At 39.3% G+C, this 20,661-nt stretch overlaps 1 long non-coding RNA gene across 2 annotated transcripts in view; it reads left to right on the forward strand.

Moving 5' to 3' along the window:
* Window positions 1-20,661, forward strand: part of LOC117819470 — a 66,966-nt gene that overhangs the window by 40,534 nt on the left and 5,771 nt on the right. The window contains exons 2-5 of one of the 2 annotated variants that reach the window (XR_004632554.1): window positions 5,665-5,754; window positions 16,234-16,405; window positions 17,784-17,889; window positions 19,727-19,877. This is a non-coding gene — a long non-coding RNA (uncharacterized LOC117819470). The remainder of the gene's footprint in view (window positions 1-5,664; window positions 5,755-16,233; window positions 16,406-17,783; window positions 17,890-19,726; window positions 19,878-20,661) is intronic. The other variant, XR_004632555.1, reaches the window with a different exon arrangement.

Consider the following 20,661-nt stretch of genomic DNA (forward strand, 5'->3'; position numbering starts at 1 on the left):
ACTGAAATTTTTTTTTTTTTAAAGACACTTTAATTTGGCTTTTCTGTTTTTCCGATTTAACTCCTGATCGTTGAAGAAAGTCTGTAACAAACTTTGTTGTTCAGTATAGCAGTAGCAGTGGTTTGTGAGCGTTGCAGATTGCAGCCCTGCTGGTAAATTTTGATTCCCAAAGGTCCAGAGGTACTGTTGTTACCAAGTCTCACTCGTGACAGCTAATACTTTTCTCAGTTTGTGGGTATTAGCTGGCAGTTTACACACCTGCACCCCCAGGTAACGTGGGATCTCTACTCTCCAGTTGGCATTTTTTCGCTGTTTCCTTGGGTGCTTTGAATCACCTATTTCAATGCACCTGCCTACTTTGTGGTAATGATAGTTCCTCAACCAAAAGTCTGAAAATTGGAAAGGTTTGTAAGCAACTTTATTTTGAAATAAACAATGTAAGAATTACTACTCTATTCTAATTCTAAGTAGATAGTAAATATTTATTATTGCAGAGCCTTTCATTTAGCCAAACTGATGTTTAGTTGGTGCCTTCATATCCAACTTTTGAAGTTTAGTGCCAAAAGCCTGGCTTCCATATTCAATGAGTTGTGAGTAAGAGCATGTTGCAAAAGCATGATTGTGTCATTTATTATCATGGAGTCTATCACCCAGGACACAGCTCCACAAACCAACCACAAAACATCAAATTCAACTCATCAGTTTCCAGAAAAACCACAAGATTAAACTTCTAGCTCAAAGGGAAGAGCTTCTTTGTTGTGTGCCAAGAAACCACTTATCAGAGCTTAGAGGTAGTTCTGATCCGCTGAGAATCCTGGACTGGTCAGAGGTTCCTTCAGTTTAAAAGGAACAAGAAGTCAGTCAGTGGAAATCTGAGAACATTTCAATACTTTAATCTGTTTTCTCTCTCAAGTGTCCCAACCCAGTACAGTGTATTTAGTGTTAGAGATGCTGGAGGTGCTCTCACATGAAAGCTTGAGCTTTATTATGATGCAACATATTGGACTTTGGTGCCACAGTGTCTGCGTGTTACAGTGTGTGTGTCTGTGTGGGTGCTTTGTTTTCCTTGCAATTTAGCACACATTTAAAGCAAATGACTTTCCCATAGCCGCTTAGATTGTAATCAAAGCATGGGTAACATGGTGAGAGCATGACTGTGAATCACTCATGTTTCAATGGTCACACACCAGGTTAAATAAACATAAATATGTTGTGCTGTTGTCCAAGGAAAACATTTCGGAATGATTCCTCAGAGCTAAATCAGGAGCAGTTTCAGGTATTTTAGGTAGGGCATTAGTTGACCACTAAAGTTGACTACTCCAGGGACCCATAGTTCAGAATCAGCTTTTGTTGCAACTGTGAGAAAATTGCATGAAAATCAAAAGTAGACATATGTAAACAACAAATGCCAGTAATGTTTGATTTTATTTTCTTTCATCAATTTGGAGCAAAAAAACCAGTTTCTTTGTTCTCATTGCAGCTGACCTTTAAAGTTGTGTGGAGTCACTGGAATACATCATAAACGTGCTGAAGGCCAAAAAAAAAAATCCCCTCTCAAAATCGAGAGGCTGAACTTTACTTCAGACTTCTAACTGCAGAGCTCTCACAGATATTCTTTATTTTGGCTCCTTGTCTCACATGTCACAGGTTAGTTCAGCCAGACATCATGAGGTTCTTTGTTTTGGGAAGCTTCTAGCTCTCTTTGTGCCTCTTTTTTCAAAGATCTGATGAAACTGCATCAGAAACTGATGCAACAGAAGAGTTTTGCAGTTGAACCTTGTGTTGGTCCCTGCAGAAGTTCTCCCTAAACAGGCCTCACAACTAATTTGATCCAAGCTGGAGAGAAAAGCAGACACAAATCTGCTTGTTAAAAGTTGGACTTCGAAACTTTCACTGTAACTTTATGGACACAATTGTTGGAATACTTTTAAAATGGATCTGATTACTGGAGGATTTCAGCATAAAAACTTTGCTCACCTTCCGAGACACAAAACATTAAACTGTCTTTTTTATGGATGGAGTGTGCAGTTATAGAAAAGATGGAACAGGCTAACTCTCTTTGTTTCAAGAAGTAAAAGTAACTCCAATTGGTGGATGGTTTGGGTTAGGTTAGGAATTTTCCTCACTATCACAGTGACAGTGACACATTTATCTTGGAATAGCTTCATGTTGACCAAAATGTGTACCATGCCTATCTGAACATCAAAACCAGGCCCTGGAAACGATGCCAGAAGTTCCCTCACAAATGAGTCCCATATGGTTTCAACCCAAACAACTGCTTGTTCTTGTCTGGATTTATACAAAACTGCTGTATCTTTGTGGACTACACAGCAGTTTGACTACATGCTTGTTTAAATGTGTTTGTGTTAGAGTTAACACTCTTTAGCAAAGTCATTTTTCACTGAATATTGTCATATACAATGCATTTTTCTCAGTAGGTTTTATTCTCCATGAAGTCTGGCAGTCTCTCTTTTATTCACTTTGTGTACCTTTATTTTCTTTCAGAGTCACTGATTGTTCAGTGATGCCACAATGAGAAAAAGTGAGGTGGTACATTCATTTCAGCACTGCTTAGAATCTAATAATGCAATGATAATAGTAACAGTCTCCGTTGGTTTATGCAGCTATTATGTGGTTTACCAAACGCTCATTTAGATGCTCGGTTGCAGAATCCCATGTTCCTCAAAAAATGATAATTGACTGGGTTGTGCTAACTTTCTCAGACTCATGTTTTATGCATCAGTGCTTGCTGCCTGTCTGCTTTTGTCATTGATACCGAGCATGGCCTGCTGCGCTCTGCCCGGAATGGCAAGAAGGCTTGAGTTTCCTTCCAGCACATCCCCAGTCCATTACCCAGAGGGCTGTGCAGCTCATTCCTTGGCCTTAACAAGACCTTGAGGGGCCTGCATAGGTTTGTTTATGGGTGTGCACTGGAAGTTGGGTATGATTGATATGAACTAAGGATGAGGATTTGTGACAAGGATGTAGAAACATGATTTTCTCACCAAGCTGTACCTTGTTTCACATTTCCTGGCACCATAAATTTAGAGCTACCATCAAGTAATTTGTTCATAATTTATTTAACTTTATCTGCTGTTCCTTGTATGGTTAGTCCATACATGTTGAAGTGGAGGGAAGGGTATACAGATATTTTACAAGTACAATCCTTCATTTAAACAAGTTAACTAAAAGTTTCCTCGATTGAAAACAGGATGGCATTTTTGGTAAAATGTACCAAGGGTATCAAAAGTACTTGTTTTTTAAATAAATGCCCCCTCTTAATAGTATACTTATGCATTTTTATTCCTTTGAATTACGATCACTTTGTAGTGTGAACTTGTTCGCTGTATTAAAAGTTGTAGCTGCTCTTCCTGTTGGTATTCTAATTTGCATAACCAGCTGTTGGTGACTATTCATGGTCCCTTTTATGATTATCTTATTTTCGACTTTGAAACCCTCATCCGTTAGATGGTCATTTTGGCCTAGGAATAGATGGGAAGTGAAAAGTGGACAATTTTCTGTGACTTGTGGGAAACTGCACTGTGCGTGATACTTACATATATCTACTTGGTAATCTTCTAAAACAGTTGCATGTTCTGAATAACTATACTTTGTGTACGCACCTATGAGTGTACACACTTAGAGAGCTTGGGTGTGGGCTTGGGCAGTAAAATTAGAATGGCATATTGAGTGTTGACAGAAATGCTGAGAGCAGGACAGCACAGAAGAAAATTTGGAGTCGACTTGGCCTATCTGTCATGAAGTGCAGCTGCTCCCGTCGGGTAGGGGGAGGAGGGGAGGGGTGGAGATACTGGAAGATGTGTAAATCAGGTCTTGCTTGTCCCCAAACTCCAACCAGAGACGTGAGTGAAGCCTAATGGAAAAATCAGGACATGCAGAAGGAATCCTTTGGACTCTCAAGGCTACACTCTGGAGAGTTTTTTTTCCTCTGGATGCATTAAACATGTACAACAATAAAAACCCACAACAAACACAAGAATAGAGAAATCAAGATAAATGGCATTGCGGTTTGACAAACTGATTTTTCTATGTTTTTATTAACTCTAGTGTACTAATGTTTCTGATCTGTAAATTCTATCTGCTAAATGTTCCCCATGCTGAATATGCTTTGATGTGAAAATGCAAATGCACTCTCACACTAAGCACTTTCTTCACACACACCATGTGGAAACCATGTTATCTCAAGTTCAAAGCATGGCCCGGGTGTCTTTCTTCCTCTGTGGAGAGACTTACTAAACCCTAAAAAATGCTTTAATGATAAGGCCTGAGTGTGCTGGATAGTTTGATATCAAGGAGTCAAGGGCCAGACATTCTGAACTTTCCTACACCGGGAGCAATTGTCTGTACTTTTTAGCCAAAGTAAAGCAGAAGTTTTAAACTTTAAGCTACACACTATGAAGTATTAAACATGGATGGTATGGAAATGATCATCAGCCATTGTGTGTGTTTACTGCAAGAGATATTCTCTCTCTCATGGAGCTTCTGTGCTGACGTAGAAGTAACTTTGCCACCGAGCCAGATGATAAATATTTTGTAGTTGAAGAGTTACAAGTCCTCCTAAATTTTTTGTAATTGTAACAGCGTTATTACATTTTAAAAGTAACAAGTTACACTACTAATTAGAAAGTAGTGGAGTTACAGTTATGTGTTACTCAGTAATGCATTAATCAACAGTGGAAAGGACAGAGGATAGAAACGGAAACAGAGAAGAGAGAGTGTGGAATGACATGCAGAAGATAGCTGACGGTGGGAGTCGAGCCCGCTTTGAGGACCATAGCTGCTGTACATGGGGCACACAATTTAACCACAGAGTTAAGCCAGCATCACCAAACTAAGACAAACTCAACCATTAGCTAATAGATGCAGTATAGATCATTAACCGGCTGAAGAGCAAGATTTTCCCATAATGGGTTGGTGGAGACTAAAACAGAGCTAAAAATAGAGTTAATGTTTGAGTTTATTTTGCAGGGTACAAACTCATGAAGAGAAAAATGGTCCTCAGAAGTTAATCTTCTGGGAAAAAAGTCACAAAACTAATCGATTACAAGGGGAACGTTTGTAATGTTACTCTTATTAGCGTTTGTAGTCAACCAACACCATCACAATTCTGTAACTAAATGATTGAAAGACAAAGTCTGGTGTCAACACTAGGATCAGGGTATCTTTAAAAACCACACTGACATATGACAGCTTTGTTTGAGACATCTTTATTAGCTGAGAGAGCAGCTGTGTCTCCGGCCCTTTCTAATTTTACCAGCTTGGCTTTGGAGTGTCTAATTTTTGTGACCCCTCGGGTCATCCTTGGTTTCTATTTTGGTATCTTACAAATGGAAAGAGACTCCTTTTTTAATAGTTATTATCAAGAGTAGTACTGCAATCCAAATGTGTATGGTTAGCCTGCTGTGATAACAAGAAAAAGAGACACTTTTTCCTTGAGTTCTCACTTTGAACCTTCATGCTTATCATCACTGCTCTTGAGTATTCTCAGGAATACGTCTGGAGGAGGTAGATAAAAGAAAGCAGCAGGGGAGGGAGAAAGGTCTTCAAGTTGACATTATCCAGCCATCTGAGCAAGGGACTTTTCAGATAGTTCAATGTTGACTGATAAATCAGCCGCTGGTGTTCTCCTTTATCTTCCTTCAGGGTGGACAGATCGGGACAGAAAGTATGTCTGCACAGGGAAGGCCAGAAGAAGGAGCAGATTGTTCCCCTGCTGTCGTGGATGGATCAGAGGTCTGCTGTGTGCTGGATGGATGAGTGTGTTTGCTGTGTGTTTGTACTGTCTATATGGGTCCAGACTGCCAGACTCCATACATAGAGACAGACAGGGAGCATGGCCGGGTCCAGGAAATGACCGCGATTATGCCAAATGTCCCCTTTGCCTTAGTGTCTCTCGTGGTGATGGATATGGTATGTAATAGAGAGAAGTGACTCCATAGTGGCAGCTCAACACATCAGTCATTGCAGCCCCATCTGTTGTTAAATCTCTGAAACTGGACATTAATTTGTCTGCTATCTGTCTTTTTACCATTGTAGAGCAATGTGATTATATACAGGGGGATTTGGGTTAGTGTATTTGAGTGAACATCTCCCTACAAAGCATTCCTAGTTAGGTTTAGATAGTGAGTTAGCAGGCACTCAAAGGTCATAAAAGGTGTCCCGAGCAAGCCGCTGCACATCCACACTCCTCACATTCCTCCCAGCTTGCAGGACGAACCGAGGCTAACAGAGTGACGTAACACAAGGTCGTAAACCTTTGGACAGCACAGTGGGACACACAAAGAGACACAGCGAGTAGTCAGAGGGGCACAGGGATTGGAAGTGTGGAGCAGAAAAAAGAGAGAGAGGAATAAGATGCATACTTTGGATCAACATACTTCTCTTTAGCTGAACTTCCTTCACATAGACTTCATTTACACTACAAGCAAAAGTTCCCCAAATGTGTTATTTTTACTCATATGTGAATCACATAGATTTTTTTAAAACAGCTCAAGTAACTCTGAACCTGAGCTTTTTAAATCAGATTTTGACATGCCTTCATACATGGCCCCAAAGCAGGCACATGTTGGATCTTTTGCAGGGCAGGTCACAATGCATGTGACTTTGATGCCACTCTTGAGCGACACTGGCCACAGTTCTGTGCTGATGGTGAGTGTCAAATGCAGATGTGTTCATTTTAGTCTAGACTATATGTTGAACTTCTTCACATTTTTCAATACCATAGTATCACTTGTTAATGTCTGTGATGGGTGATATGTTGCCCATTCATGTGAATACGCTCTCAGTAACTCTGGGCTGAATTATCAGGTTGATCACCAGCTTTGTGGGACTGTGTAGTGCGATGTCCTTTGTCAGGTTAAGTGAAGCTGTATCTAGAAAAGAAAGATCAACATACCCATGGGTATCTTTTTCAGATCTGGCTTCACGTAACCTGTCAAAGGAGATTTAGCAAAGCGTTCTGGTGTTATGTTTTTTTTTGTTATATTTTTGGGGCATTTTTGCCTTTATTGAAGAGAGACGGAAACATGGGGAGTAGAGAGTGGGGGTTAGACATGCAGCAAATGCCCGTGGCCAGGAGTCTATAAGAGGAGTATAGCCTCTGTATGTGGGGCGCGCTTAGACTGCTAGGCCATTGACACCCCATCAGGTGATATATGTTGATCCCTCTTCCTAGTATTGGCTTCTGTTTTATCCACTTTGAAGTGCATGCATATTTAAAGAGCTTAACCTTATACTTTATAGCATTTGAGATGTGTAGCCCAAATCCCACAATGCATTGGGCCAAAAGTAGAAACAGGTTACATCTGTTTTTCAGAGATAAATTACATGAAAAAGAACATAATTTCTTCCATTTAGCTGAGCATGGACTTGGAGAATCTGGGAGCCTGACATGATAACTTAGCAGCCTTTTAACTAAACTGCTCTTAACCATGTTAACTCTATTACTTCAGAAGAGTGATTATTTTCAGATATTTTGTACGTGACGCCTGCTGATTCCCCTCTACTTTGCCTTCTCCTGTTTCAGTTAACAAGCCAGGACATTTCGCCTTCACTGTTTCCAAATTTCTCAGGAAGACTAAACACATTCCATTGGCCCATATTATCCTAATTTAGCTTTTATGTGCTGTTTGATTTACTTTAAGTAGTCTCAATGGTTATTTTAAGAGTTCACAGACTTGATTTTAAGACTTGGTGCGTTGAACCCCCACAAAGACTTGGGCAACAGTTTGCTTTTTCTGCATAAAAGGTATTGAGTTCTTAATCAAATAAGTGTGTAGTTTGAGGCTGGATAATGAAGTCATTACAGGCTGAGCAGTGTGGTAAATGTGATGAAATGACAGAAATGATGCATCAAAATGACATAGTGTTGAAGAGCCATACTGATTGGCTAAAGGTGGACGTGGTTGATGGAGAATATGTATGAAAATCCATACTTTGGAGTACATCAAAGGTGACCATCATTTTTATCATAGAAATATATCTTTAGTTCTAATCCAGCTCCATTGACATCACATTGACCACATTTGTATTTATAGCTAAGGTTATTGTTATTATATTTTTATTTTATTTTTTATTGTAGTTCTTATTCTTATTCCTACTCTGCCTTGTACAAAGAGAGCACAGTTTACTGAAGTCAAATTCCTTGTGTGTTCAAGCATACTTGGCGAATAAAGCTGATTCTGATTCTGATTCCTAAATAATTTTGCAAATGTTTTTGATAATTCAAAACAAAAAGAAAAAAAACGAATGAGGAGTCTTTTCAAGCTTTTCCAAATATGTCCTTTGCCAAACCCGTTTATTGGAACAGTTTGAATAAAAGTAAAGATAACTTTTTCCCACGCATCATAAAGCACGAGACATGAGCCCTGGCCCCGGCCCCGGCTAAAGTTTCCACTTAATTAGATGGAAATCTGTTTCAGTAGGTTTTCAGTTATCCTGCTATGAAAACAAACATGCAAACACCCATAACCTCCTCAGTGTAAAGCACGCAGACACTACCACCATCAGGCACTTGATTCAGATTCCTGAGAAATAGTAATTGGAGCTAAATATCTATGATATTTGAATGACTTTGCCAATAAATATTTGAAACAACCAAGCTTAAAGCATTACCATCCCGAGCTTCTCCTTCCTGTGGATCACCGTTAAATTATCTATAAATCCTGCTTGACTTATTGCTTGTTTATACATCATAACACAAACAAACATAAACCATCACAGCAACCATTCTAATGAGAAACTTAAGGTGGTCCAATGTGGGATATGAAGCCAGTCATTTTTTTGGCGTGTAGATGTTTTGTAGAAATGCATAACCAGCCACATGTTTATGTTGACAATATCTGTGTAATGCAGCATTACGGATTCAGTTTCTAAGCCTTACAGGAGAGCTCTGTGTCAGGAAAGCGTTTCTTTTCACTGCTACAGATACATTTGTGTTTCCTCCTGGTTTTTAATGGATGTAAGACAAATTTACCCTCCTGTGCACACAACAGCGTCACAACATTCCAAAAAAACACAACAGTCCAGATTTAACAAAGTTACACACCAGGAGGAAGACATACATTGGTCTTCAGTGGTCATAACTTCAACCTAAACTGAGTTGAGGGAAGAGTCACACAGATTATTTTGCTCCTGGGTGACACCACTGAATTAGCTGAGCGCTCTGATGGATTACCTGCAGCTGACCCTGAGTGTTAGTTGTGATGAATCTGTCCAAAAGCATCTGGGGCCCCAGCAGAGTTATTGCCTGGCTGTTATCAGCTGAAAGCAGACACTGACGACTGTGTTGGGGCAAAATATCACTGCCAAGGCATCTCTCGTTTCACGTTTCTGAGTATAGATTCTTACTCTGGGGGAAAAGTTGGAGAGAAAGTGGCATTGCAGAGATAAATAAAACAATTAAAGCACCTTATCTAGGATAATTTTTCTCCTGATTACACAACTAATTGTATGATCTTTTACAGACCCTTGAAGTGAAATGATTTAATGCAGAAATTTGCATACAGTGGAAATTCCACACTTTGACACATTGGACAAACACATCAAAATATCTCCGTTCACACATGAACTATTTGCAGTTTTGAGGATAATTTCAAGACATTCCAGCGCTGATATTTTCATGAATTTGTCATTAACATATGCACCTCACAGTGTGTTATTTTCTCTATTAGATGTGCTCTCAAAACTCAATATACTTTGTGTGGTTAAAACATGAGGAGGGCTGGGTGGAGCGCTTGCAGGAGGAGAAGTATATAGTAATAGTGACTTTTTTGTGGGTTAATATCACTACAACAAGCATTAGGGGATTTCTGCACTATAATCACAAGAGTAGAAAACACTATGGCAGAAAGGGAGCAGTACAAAGTATAAAAGCAGCAGAACTCTTCTCAATGTGAGCACCATCATTCTGCCCACTCGCTGAGGTGAAATTTCCTAACTTACTTGTGTGATAACCTCAACTTCAAGGGAACTGGCAGGAGAAATTCCTGATAAAGTCAGGGCCAAATGCAGCTGTATGCTATCACACACGCAGCCCACTCAGAGTCGGAAAATTCTCAGGAGTTTTGTGTGTGCATGAAAGGTGCATTTGAGAATCTCTCGGTCATTGATACTGCTCTCTTTTACCTAATAATTTGGAGGACTGTTTTTCTGCTAGTCAGTTACATCTTCAGGTCAAAACATACGCACACGTTTCTTCAGAAAAAGAACCAAACCAAACTGCATTGAGCACTAACTTGTATCAGAGATTCTAGCTCAGGTCAACAGGTTTGGTTCATTGAAGTGAGTTCTTCATTGCCCACACTTCCTCCCTTGGCTCTCGCCTGCAGTCTTTGTCAGTCAACTTGATGTGCCGTCTCCAGATAAACACCAGCCTGAGGCCGAGGTGATCTGCATTTATACAGTCAAAGAGGCTTAAGGTGAAGGTAGAAAACCTGCAGTAAGAGAAAACAACTCCCTTGTTTGGGATGGTTTCTCAGCAGGTCTTGTCTTTACATGTTCAGCTTTGTATTCATGTTTCCTTATATTTTAGGTGATGTTGGTGCTTTAAGTTCCCTGACAACAAAAATTGTTATTTTAAAGCTGTGCAAAAAACCTGAATTAATCATGTTTTTAAGGCTTTCTTTAGGTAACTTGAAAGGTTAAAAGCATTGAGACACAAAATCAGATAGGCAGGGTTTAAAAATAGCAAACACTAAAGGTTGTTTAAGTCAATATAAAATTCTAATACATTCCCATGTATGTGATAAATGTTGTGTGAAAGCTGATACTTCAACATGGCGCCTGTGTTTCTTCAAAGAAAGCAACATGTGGATTGGTCACATCGTTCTTATCCACAGTAATCCACTCGCAGTCAAGAGTTCACAGAGGATTGATGCATCTCTGGTGCTCTGTCAGACATGTGCTTCTTATTTGGTCACCAGGCAGCCGTGCTGTCTTATCAGCACAGCAGAACCAGCCGGGAATGCACTTCTGCACTTTGTTGGGGACATTGGCAAGAAGTCGTTGAAATGTTCAGACTTTAAAAACAAAGATTCAGCTCAAGTTTCATAACTACATTTACTTATCTTGATCATAATTTCAACAGTTCTAAAACTCAGAGTGCTTTCCAGCCTGAACTCAATGACTAAAAACTCAGATGATTTTCTCTTTGTTTAAAGAATCTGGATTATATTTTCTTCTCTGCAGAAGTTCAAACTTTGAGGTTCAAAAATGGCAAACCAAGAGTGTGTAGCCTTTCAGTGTACCTTCTACAGAACTAGATATTGATTTTTCTTGAAGTGCAAGCTTAGTGTAAATCATACTTGTTCTATGCCTTTTACCAACTAAAAACGTGTTAATTAAAGCAAACAGGCAATCAAGTCAAGTAGGTCCATTCAGTTCAAAACCCTTAAACACTGAAATCTAAAAATTTTTGCAGAGGGACTTGATCCATACAACATGCCAAATCCCTTATCCTTATGCTATATGGAGACTAAAACATCAAAGTTTGGGCCTCGTTAAACTGCCACTATGAGGCATTTCTGAGTATTTTGTAACATTGAAACAGCCGTAACATGCAAATAATGGCCTTTAACAACCAATGCTAATTATAGCTTATCTAACTTAGTTTGCAGTGTAGAAGAATTGACATAAATCATATTTATAGAAACATTTTTTCAGACCATGTAGCCCTATGGCGTCTCTCACTCCTCTCTAAACCATCTACAACATATTACTGTTGTTGCGTCTTCGTTCTGTCTTCCTAGAGCTCTGGCTTTCCAAAGATGGGGTAATGAATAGTTATTGACTAATTCACTGGAACAGTAAATAGATGGACTGAATCTTTAGTTTATGCTAAATATTTACGGACTCACTTTCAAGGACCGTCAGTGTTAAATCCAGATGCAGTTAAGGTCCAAATTAACATGTGTTTTTCAATCACTATTTTGTCTTTTTTGGCCCAACGTATGAACTGTTGTAGCACCTTCATGCTGCTGCCGTGGTGGAGAATATCAACACCGCTTGGCTTTTGTTGCACATTTAACTTTTAAAACTCCCAGACAGCATTGGAGAGTAAGGGAAGATATGCAACAAATGGTAATGACTGTACATGGGGCACTTACTCAAACAGCTTAACCAACAGAGCCATTGTGAATATGACTTTTGACTTTTATCCCTTACTCTCTAATTCCCACATTACCTGTCTGGAGTGAAAATATCACTGAAGGACTTTCAGGAGTTTAACCTGCAAGCTAAGAATACAGCTGCAGCTAATCAGTCAGCTGGCAATGAGACGACTCAGGATTAACTATTGAAATTCAGAGATTAATTGCAATTTTTAAATAATCGTTTGACTTCCCTAATACAAATATACATTTGTTCTTTTTTTTTTTTTTTACAGTTCCCAATAACACTCAGTATTTACAGTTTTCACCTCAAGTTAGAATAATAATGCAAAGGTTTTAATTATTTTGTGCTTTTAAGCCGATGCCTGAAATCAAAATGAATTGTGAAATAATTTTTGAGTCTTCCTAAAATTTATTTTCATAACATTTGAGTTCCAGTGGCCTCTTGTTTTTTTATTGGTAACTATTGGGAAAGATATTTGTTTATTACAAACACACCACAGTTGTTTTTCATCCTGTAACATAAAGCACATTTCTCTCTGGTACAAAGGATTTTTTTAAAGTCAGCCAACACAGAAAACTATTTAGTAAGTCTCACTAAACAGTGAAAAATATATCTCATATTATTACTTTAATTGTGAGTTAAGCTGTTTTTCATTAGCTCTCCACAGAACTTATGAATTATTATTATTAGTATTATTATTTGGAGTGGCCTCAGTCTTTATGAAATACCACAGTAATCTTTCATTGAGAATTAGATTTGATAGGAGTCCAGTGCCAGCAGGATTGTGGTGAGTTCATTTCCTGCATGTGCAGCGTGGGAGGAAGAAGAGGAGAAGAGCGGGTGGGGGTGCTCTTGGGGGGCTGCAGAGGGGCAGCAGTCTTGGAGGAGTTAAAAATGACACGCAATTAATCAGCCTGTGCAGACGACCGATATCACTTCACTGCGGAGGCTGGAATAGAGGCCCGTCTGTGCTGAACAGCTGCAGGAGGAAACGGGCTCTTTGCCTTTCTTAGACATGTGGACGTAGGGAGGAAGAGGGAGAAGCAGTGAGAGTAAGAAAGAGAGAGAGCGAGAGAGAGGGTGTACATGTATATGTGAGGCCACTTACAGATGGGATGGAGGAGGGGGAGGAGGAGACGAAAAGGAAGAGAAAAAAATTGAGGTTTTAACAGCCTACCCACATCTGTTTATTTAGAAAAGAAACCATTGTGTCATTCAGTTATTCTAACAGCCTACACCAGGGCCAGTGTTAGTCCCACAATGACGGCTTTTTAAATACACAGTTTACACTCCTATGAAGTGGCCTCATAACTGCGTTGGAGCCTCGGGAACGTGCCAAATGGGGGAACATGCTAGGGTTTCACATTCCCTCCCTCCTGCACTACTTGACGTCTCTATAGCAGACTGTGATGCCAGAGGTTGACCGGGGGAGATCTGGTGGGGGCGATTTGTCCTGGACTCGTGTGCTTTTTCTGGGTCTAGTCTCTCAAATTGGTACTCGAGGTTTGGAGGCCTGCCAGAAATACTGTGGGGGGTTTTGGGACACAAGTCTGAAAGCCATGCAAGAAGTTGAGATGCCATTCTGCTGTGTTCTGTTGTTTACATATCCTATCAACTGTGTACTCGAAGACTGGGCCTAGCATAAATGACACAGATACACAGAGAAGTTCACTTTGAAACGTCCAAACTTAGGAGGCTGTAACCAAACCAGAAAATGGTCAGTTGAATGGGATTTTGTCGTTCAATACAAAGCTTTGATTATTTGTTCCTTCTTTTCCTCAGTCCAGCACCACACTGAGCCCTGTTATCAACATACATGACACTAAAAAAACAAAAGCAGAGGAACTTGACTCACAAAATTTGAGTCTTCTTCTCAACTTATTTTCTCAATCATCGACATGTTGGGGGAAGCCCTGCAGTCCGGTGCCCTAAATTACAAATCCCAAAAGAGACCATAGCATGTTGCCAGACAAGGATGCTACTAGTGGACAATTCTACTAAGCCCAACAATTTCTATTTGTAATGCTGATATTTTGTAATGTTTCTTTCACACTATTGCTGCAAGACAGCAAAGGTTTGGGATGATTGATGTAATAGTTGGACAACTTTGTTTAGAGTGGTTAGAAAACACTGAAAGCCACTTAAAAATCTTGCTACAATCAGTCTAGTTTTAATAACAATATGTTAAACAGTAAAAACAATGTAACAATAGTTAAGAGTTAGTAACCTCAACATTAATATATCTTAAGTGGTTGGTTGTGACCCAAAATGGAGCTAACTAAAAGAGAAAAATATGCTTCATGTATCAGTTTCTAATCTCTGAGTCTGCAAAAGAAGCAGTAACATAAAATTGCACCCATAGCAAGCCCTGCCATATGGTACCATGTCTGACATGTAAATTGGATTGCCTGAGAAAATAGCTAAAAGAAGGTTTCCATTTTGACTAGCTTGCATCCATAAAGGGTGGAGTGTCTCTGTCACTCTTTTTAATGAAGCCAAGCCTTCATCAGCAGCAGATCAGGAATGTTTAGCAGTTGTGGTCCAACTTTTAATGGGTGTGTTTGCTTTGTTGTGTTTTTATATTGTTAAATTCTTCCTCGCTGAAGTCCGTGTTTGGGGGATTAAGGTCATGTGTCTGTGTCGGAGGTTAGGTCTTTATTGGTCGGTCCATATGTGCTGGTGTTTGTCTGCAGTGATCTGAAAGGCCTTCAGGCGTGCACAAACAGCCGCTCAAACAGGCTGATGGCTGAGCAGCATGTGTTGCAACAGCTGCTTGTATGATATGTGGTGTGTGGAGGCTGGGTAAAGATTCATAGAGGTCTGTCACGGTAAATACTGAACTTACCTGGGTGTAATTACAGTTGCAAAAGCACACGGTCCACCCCTAATGGACCTTAATGTTGTTTTAGTGGCAGAGAACATGAGGCTGAGGTGGTGTGTAGGTCCACCTCTTTTAGGAACTCACATGATCGACCTCCTACTAAGACTGTCAGATCTTTGAAGGTCCGAGCAGGACAGGTAGGGTGATGATAAAGGTCTTAACCATTGGATGCTTTACAGATTTGATTGGTCAAAACCCTCTGTTGCCTTCCATTATCACTGCCACAAACACCCAACCTGCTGCTTTGTTTTTAGTCTGGTATTCTGGCATGTGTGTCTATGTTGCTCAGAGACCTCAAGGCATTGAAATCGAGCCTCTAAAAGCAAGGTCATCGGGTGCAAAATAGAGCTTCAGTTTTCTGTCTATTAGACATGTACATACATTATCAAAGCAAAGGCTGAAATGTAAAACAGAATTCAGCCTGTTTTGTATTTGCTTTTGGGGGAATATTATGATAATTTGGATGACGACAGTTTAGAAAGAGACAGGAAATTAGTGGAGAGAGAGACATGCGACCGTGCAGACAGAGTAAAGGCAGACGCCGGAAGTCAGTCAGGTTTGGGGTTGCTCAGAGTAACATGACTGTAATGCTTCCTTTGCTTCAGTTTGAAAGGCCAGGATAGTTGTTGCAACATTGACCAAAAATCTACAAAGATAATAAAAAAATGCAGCTTTTTAGGGGTACATTTTATATGTCGGATGTGCGATAAAGAGGTATATACAAATCAAACATATTGTACAAAAGCCCACAAGTGTCGCATAGCAGCAGTAAAAGCTGTTAGCTCCCTCCAAATGATGGGATGATGGATGACCTGAAGCCACTTGTTACTCTGATTTGGTTGGAATCCGAAAATTATTCTTCAAAACACTAAATATCATCAAAATTGTGCAGAAAGCTTCAAAAAATGTAAAGCTCCTGTAAGGAATTTTTGGTGTGCATTGATTTTTGGTGCCCTCTCTGGACACTGTCCTAATTCTGTACTGTATGTGTGTATGGAGTGTTTTTTTTTAACAAAAATCTCACCCTGATCATTTTTAACAGTCAAATGTATCACTGAGCAGATTATTTGCCATTTAAAGTGTAAAAAAGGATATTACTGCAGCTTGCAGATGATTCCATGGGCATGGACACTTACCAGCAGTTTTCAGCAGGTTCAAGCATTGAAAATAACTATAGAACAAGTCATTAGTTTTAATAATGTTCATGTTTGTATTTTCAGACAATTAAGAGGCATCAGTATTGATTTCAGTCAGTTTGGTAACCAGCTGAAACCCCAACTGGAGCTGTAAGTTTAAACCTTCAAGGGATGTGATACTGCTTGGTTCCAGAAGGACTACAGCCTCTTCAGGACACCTTCTCCCATCATCCATGTCTTTAACCCTTTTAACATTGTGAGTATGCAACAGAACAGCAATGAAACTTTGCCACTTCTCTGCCTTTGTATTTTCACACTGAATCAGCAAGTGCATGATATTGGTGTCCCAGTGTAGCAGAAGCAAAGAGGCTCAACGTTCAAACTTACGCAGAGCTCCACATACTGTACACATAATGTGGCATTGATGCACAGTGCTGTGCACCCTGCCAGCTCTGATGTTGTATGATGGCACCATATTGCCTCTGTCACACCTCCAATGCAAGCTCAGTGGCAGAACGACTCGCCATTATGCCTCTGTGTCGTTTGGCGAGGCATAACAGTAGCATAAATGTCCTGCCTTGAACTGGCAATGTAACAGGGGCTCATGAGTAAAGGTCTGAGGGCAGAGTCAAATCAGGATGAGTGCCTCAGGCCACCAGAGATACCTATTTTCCAGTGTACAGAATAAAGTCCTATTGTACCTTGAGTTTCTTCTGTCTCACAGTTAAGGTAGTGACATCTTAACTAATCTTAGGGATTAAACACCACTGTGTACTTTGTCAGTTATTTGTTCTGTACAATGACACCGGCACCAGATATGATTCTCATGCAAACTTTGTGTTATTCTGTCAGCAGTTTATCCTCTTTTGATTTTTGATCACATGTAGATGGAGTCATGTTGACTGTTGCACTAGTAGTGCAGTGGACTGTATATAAAAGGGTCAGCAGAATCGGTGCCTGTTTGACATGATGGATGACTTCAATCTTACTGATTAAAGGAACATGCCTCCATAACACTTCATTGAACATTTTTCCCATTCTCCAGGATTTTGATCACCGGGTGTGCAGTGACTTTAAAAAACCACAGGAAAGGAAGTCTGACAGTTTGTTTTCCAAACAAGGTGGCGTGAACATGCCTGATTTGATTAAAAGAGAAGTTAATTCTGTTTATTATCTGAATTTTTCTTTATATCAAAGTTTTTCATGTTTTAATGGAGACAATATGTCTTTCTTTACTTCTATAGGAGACTTTTACTAAAAAACTGTCCCATGAGCAAAGCAATTCCAAGGGATCAATGAGTCTCACAGCAGAAAACACTGGAGAAAGTCTAAAAATAGGTGCTTTATTTATAGCTTTCTTCCATAATCTAGCAACTGTTACAGTTAATCACTTGTGCGTCATTCTGCAGTTCCCAACCGAACAAATCAACACAAATCCCCGGAAGAGGACGACGATTCAGAGGCAAATTAATAGGCAGACATGAGGAAGGAAATGAATCCTTAATCTTGTTTGGTTCTGTTCCAAATAACTTATCACCCGCCATTATCGCTTCTCTGAGATCCCAAAGAGGAAGTCATTTGAATGAATAGTTCCTGCCAACTCATTTCCTGTATTCTGATATTTCCTTTTTCAGACTGCGCAGTGCTGCCGAGCTGCTCTGGACTCTGCCCGCTGCATTTCTGATCAAACCCCCACAGGGCGGCTCTTTTTACACTTTGACAACTGTTTCAATTCATGAGGTAAATATTCAAAAATGTGGCTGCTAAAATCTTACCTATGTATTTAGGTGAGTAATCTAGACTTGTGGGCAAGGTATTATCAGAAATAAAAGCTTTAACCAAACAATCAGTTTACTTTTCAAACGTATACTTCAAGTAACAAACTTGTTCTTTAGGTATAAATCCAATACATGTACTTGCACAAGTCTTGTATTGAAATACATCCACTTTGTTAGTTAACAATGATTACAAAGGTAAAACGTAGTTATATCATTGAAGTAAGCTGATAGGCTTATGCTAGCTTTTTTTTATTCTGTCAAGTGTAATAACCTCTTTTTTGTTGGCCTTTTATTTGACAGTAAAGAATATGTCCCTAGAGAATATGATGTATAGACATGATTCTGCAGTTTTCATTTTGACCCTTTTTGAGATCTAGTCACTGTGAAATTCAGCTTTAAGTCAAATAAAGTAAACAAAAATAAACTGCTCATACACTGCAAAAACTCAAATCTTAATCAGAGTATTGGCATACTTAAAATATTTCATTACATTTAACACAAGCCATGGTGATCTGACAATTTGAGATATAACATATAAGATGTTACTTTAAGATATTATAACATTTCAAGAAATGTATCAAGGTAATTTTGTTTGTTTCATTGGCAACCATATTTAATAGTTCTAATCACATAAGTCCTTCTTGGCTCTTGATATCTTGTAAGAAAGTATACTTTTGACTTTTCAGGTCAGTGTGGCTTCTATTGAGTGTAATGAGATATTTTGACTACAATTTAAACAGATACATTTGATGAGATTTGAGTGTTTTTGTGCATCATAACCTCAGAACTTAGAAGTCTTAGCATAACACCTCTCATGCTGCAAAGACTCAAAACTAAGAAGTGTTATTGTCTTATTTCTTGTCAGCTGAATGTGGCTTATATTTACTCCAATAAGTCATTTGTGGCAAGTCCAGATTAATGTCTTATTTCAATATATTACAAACCTAAAAATGAGACATAATTTGCTCTTAATGAGTACAACAAAATCTGAAAATGGAGTAACATATCATGTTTCATGACATTATTCTTATTTCAAGAAACTTGACAAGTACATTTTCTTAACCCCATTGTCAGACTTTTTTCTCATCACAAGCACTTCAGTCCTTTTAGTTTGTAGTATCTTAAAATAAGACATTTATTTGGACTTGTCAGGTGAATGTGGCTTAAATAAAGTCTAATGGGGTATTTTTACTGGAAATAAGACAAACCTGCACTCTCTTAGTTTTGACTCTTTGCACTGTGACAATTCTTGGGGTCTGTACAAAATAAAAGTACATTTTATTTCAGTGGACCTAACTTTGATGTTCTTTTTAAAACATATCAGAGCCTTACAGCCCTCAGTGTCTTGAGCACCAGTGGGGATGGTTTTCATATGATGTTTGTCCCTTAATTGGACTGTTGCGGGAAGATCTGAGGTTTAATGGAGCCCTCAAAGTAACGACACCCAGCTCTCAGAGCAGCACATCTGGTTTACAAGTACAGCTGTTGGCAAAGACAAAAGTGTCGGATCATTTGATCAGCTTTTTTCCATCTGTGTTTTAAGATGTTCTCTGAAGCTGATGACTTTTTAACGACTTAAAATCTCCAAGAAGTCTTAGGTTAAATCAATTGCAAATTATGCAAACTGTTATGGGCTCTGAAAGTAAAATTGATTTCTTATTTACACTAATACCAAAAGATGGATGAATTCTCTATTTGAATTGCCTGGTTTATGTTACAGTTGTGCTAAAAGCACTTGAAACAATAGATGTGTTGGTGTTTGGGAATCTTTTGTGGAAGCTCTCTTTCTGTCTCTGCAGCAGAAGGTCTCCTGAGGTATCTGGTTCCCGGTATCCATCATTCTCGACGAGTTGGGACCTTGGAGTAGCGCCAGCAGCGTCTGTGCTAGCCAGCCGTAACTGACATTGAGTGCATTGTTTGCAGCGGGGAGCTCACGGCTGTGGCCTAAAGGTACATTCCTGAGATCAGAATGCTGTTTGAAACACAAACAGCCTTTGTGCCCTCGCTGCTCTCCTTCCCCAGCTCCCTCATCCACATCAAGCCCCAAGAGCTAAACTGCCTCCTCTCGCTCATGTGTCAACATGTGGGCTATCATTTTACTCACACCCACACACACACTCACACACACACACACACACACACACACACACACACACACACACACACACACACACACACACACACACACACACACACACACACACACACACACACACACACACACACACACTCATGTGTCAGTTTAATGATGAGGTCCAGGCAGGTATAATCTCTTAGAAAGAAGCTGTCAACTTTCTCAAACAAACACAGTTTTCATTTTTGTGTTGACCTTTTGATGATCAGTGAAAAAACTGAAATGTCAAATTCTAAAGTTTGTGATGTAAATAACAGCCATTAATATGAAATGAAGAGGTACACTAATGTTGGCAGCGATAATTTGAAACAGTTAGTATCTGCATTTGAGCTAAACTTAAACTAATCTGTACCAATAACAACACACATAATAATCAGTGCTGAAATAGTTTTTAACTGTAGGTTAACAGAAAGATATAGCCTTAATAATCTTGATAGTGTCTTTGATACAATCCTTAAACAAAAAACGTTCTTAGCTTCTTAATACATATTTGCTACTTTTTGTTCATGGTTCCCACTCTTTTCCAGAGATCATTTTCCAGGACATTTTCAGTGATGATCAAGCTGGTATGACCGTCTAAATTTAGTTCCTAATTTAGTT

The sequence above is a fragment of the Notolabrus celidotus genome, chromosome 9 (assembly GCF_009762535.1).
Source record: "Notolabrus celidotus isolate fNotCel1 chromosome 9, fNotCel1.pri, whole genome shotgun sequence".
Classification (NCBI taxonomy): domain Eukaryota; kingdom Metazoa; phylum Chordata; class Actinopteri; order Labriformes; family Labridae; genus Notolabrus; species Notolabrus celidotus.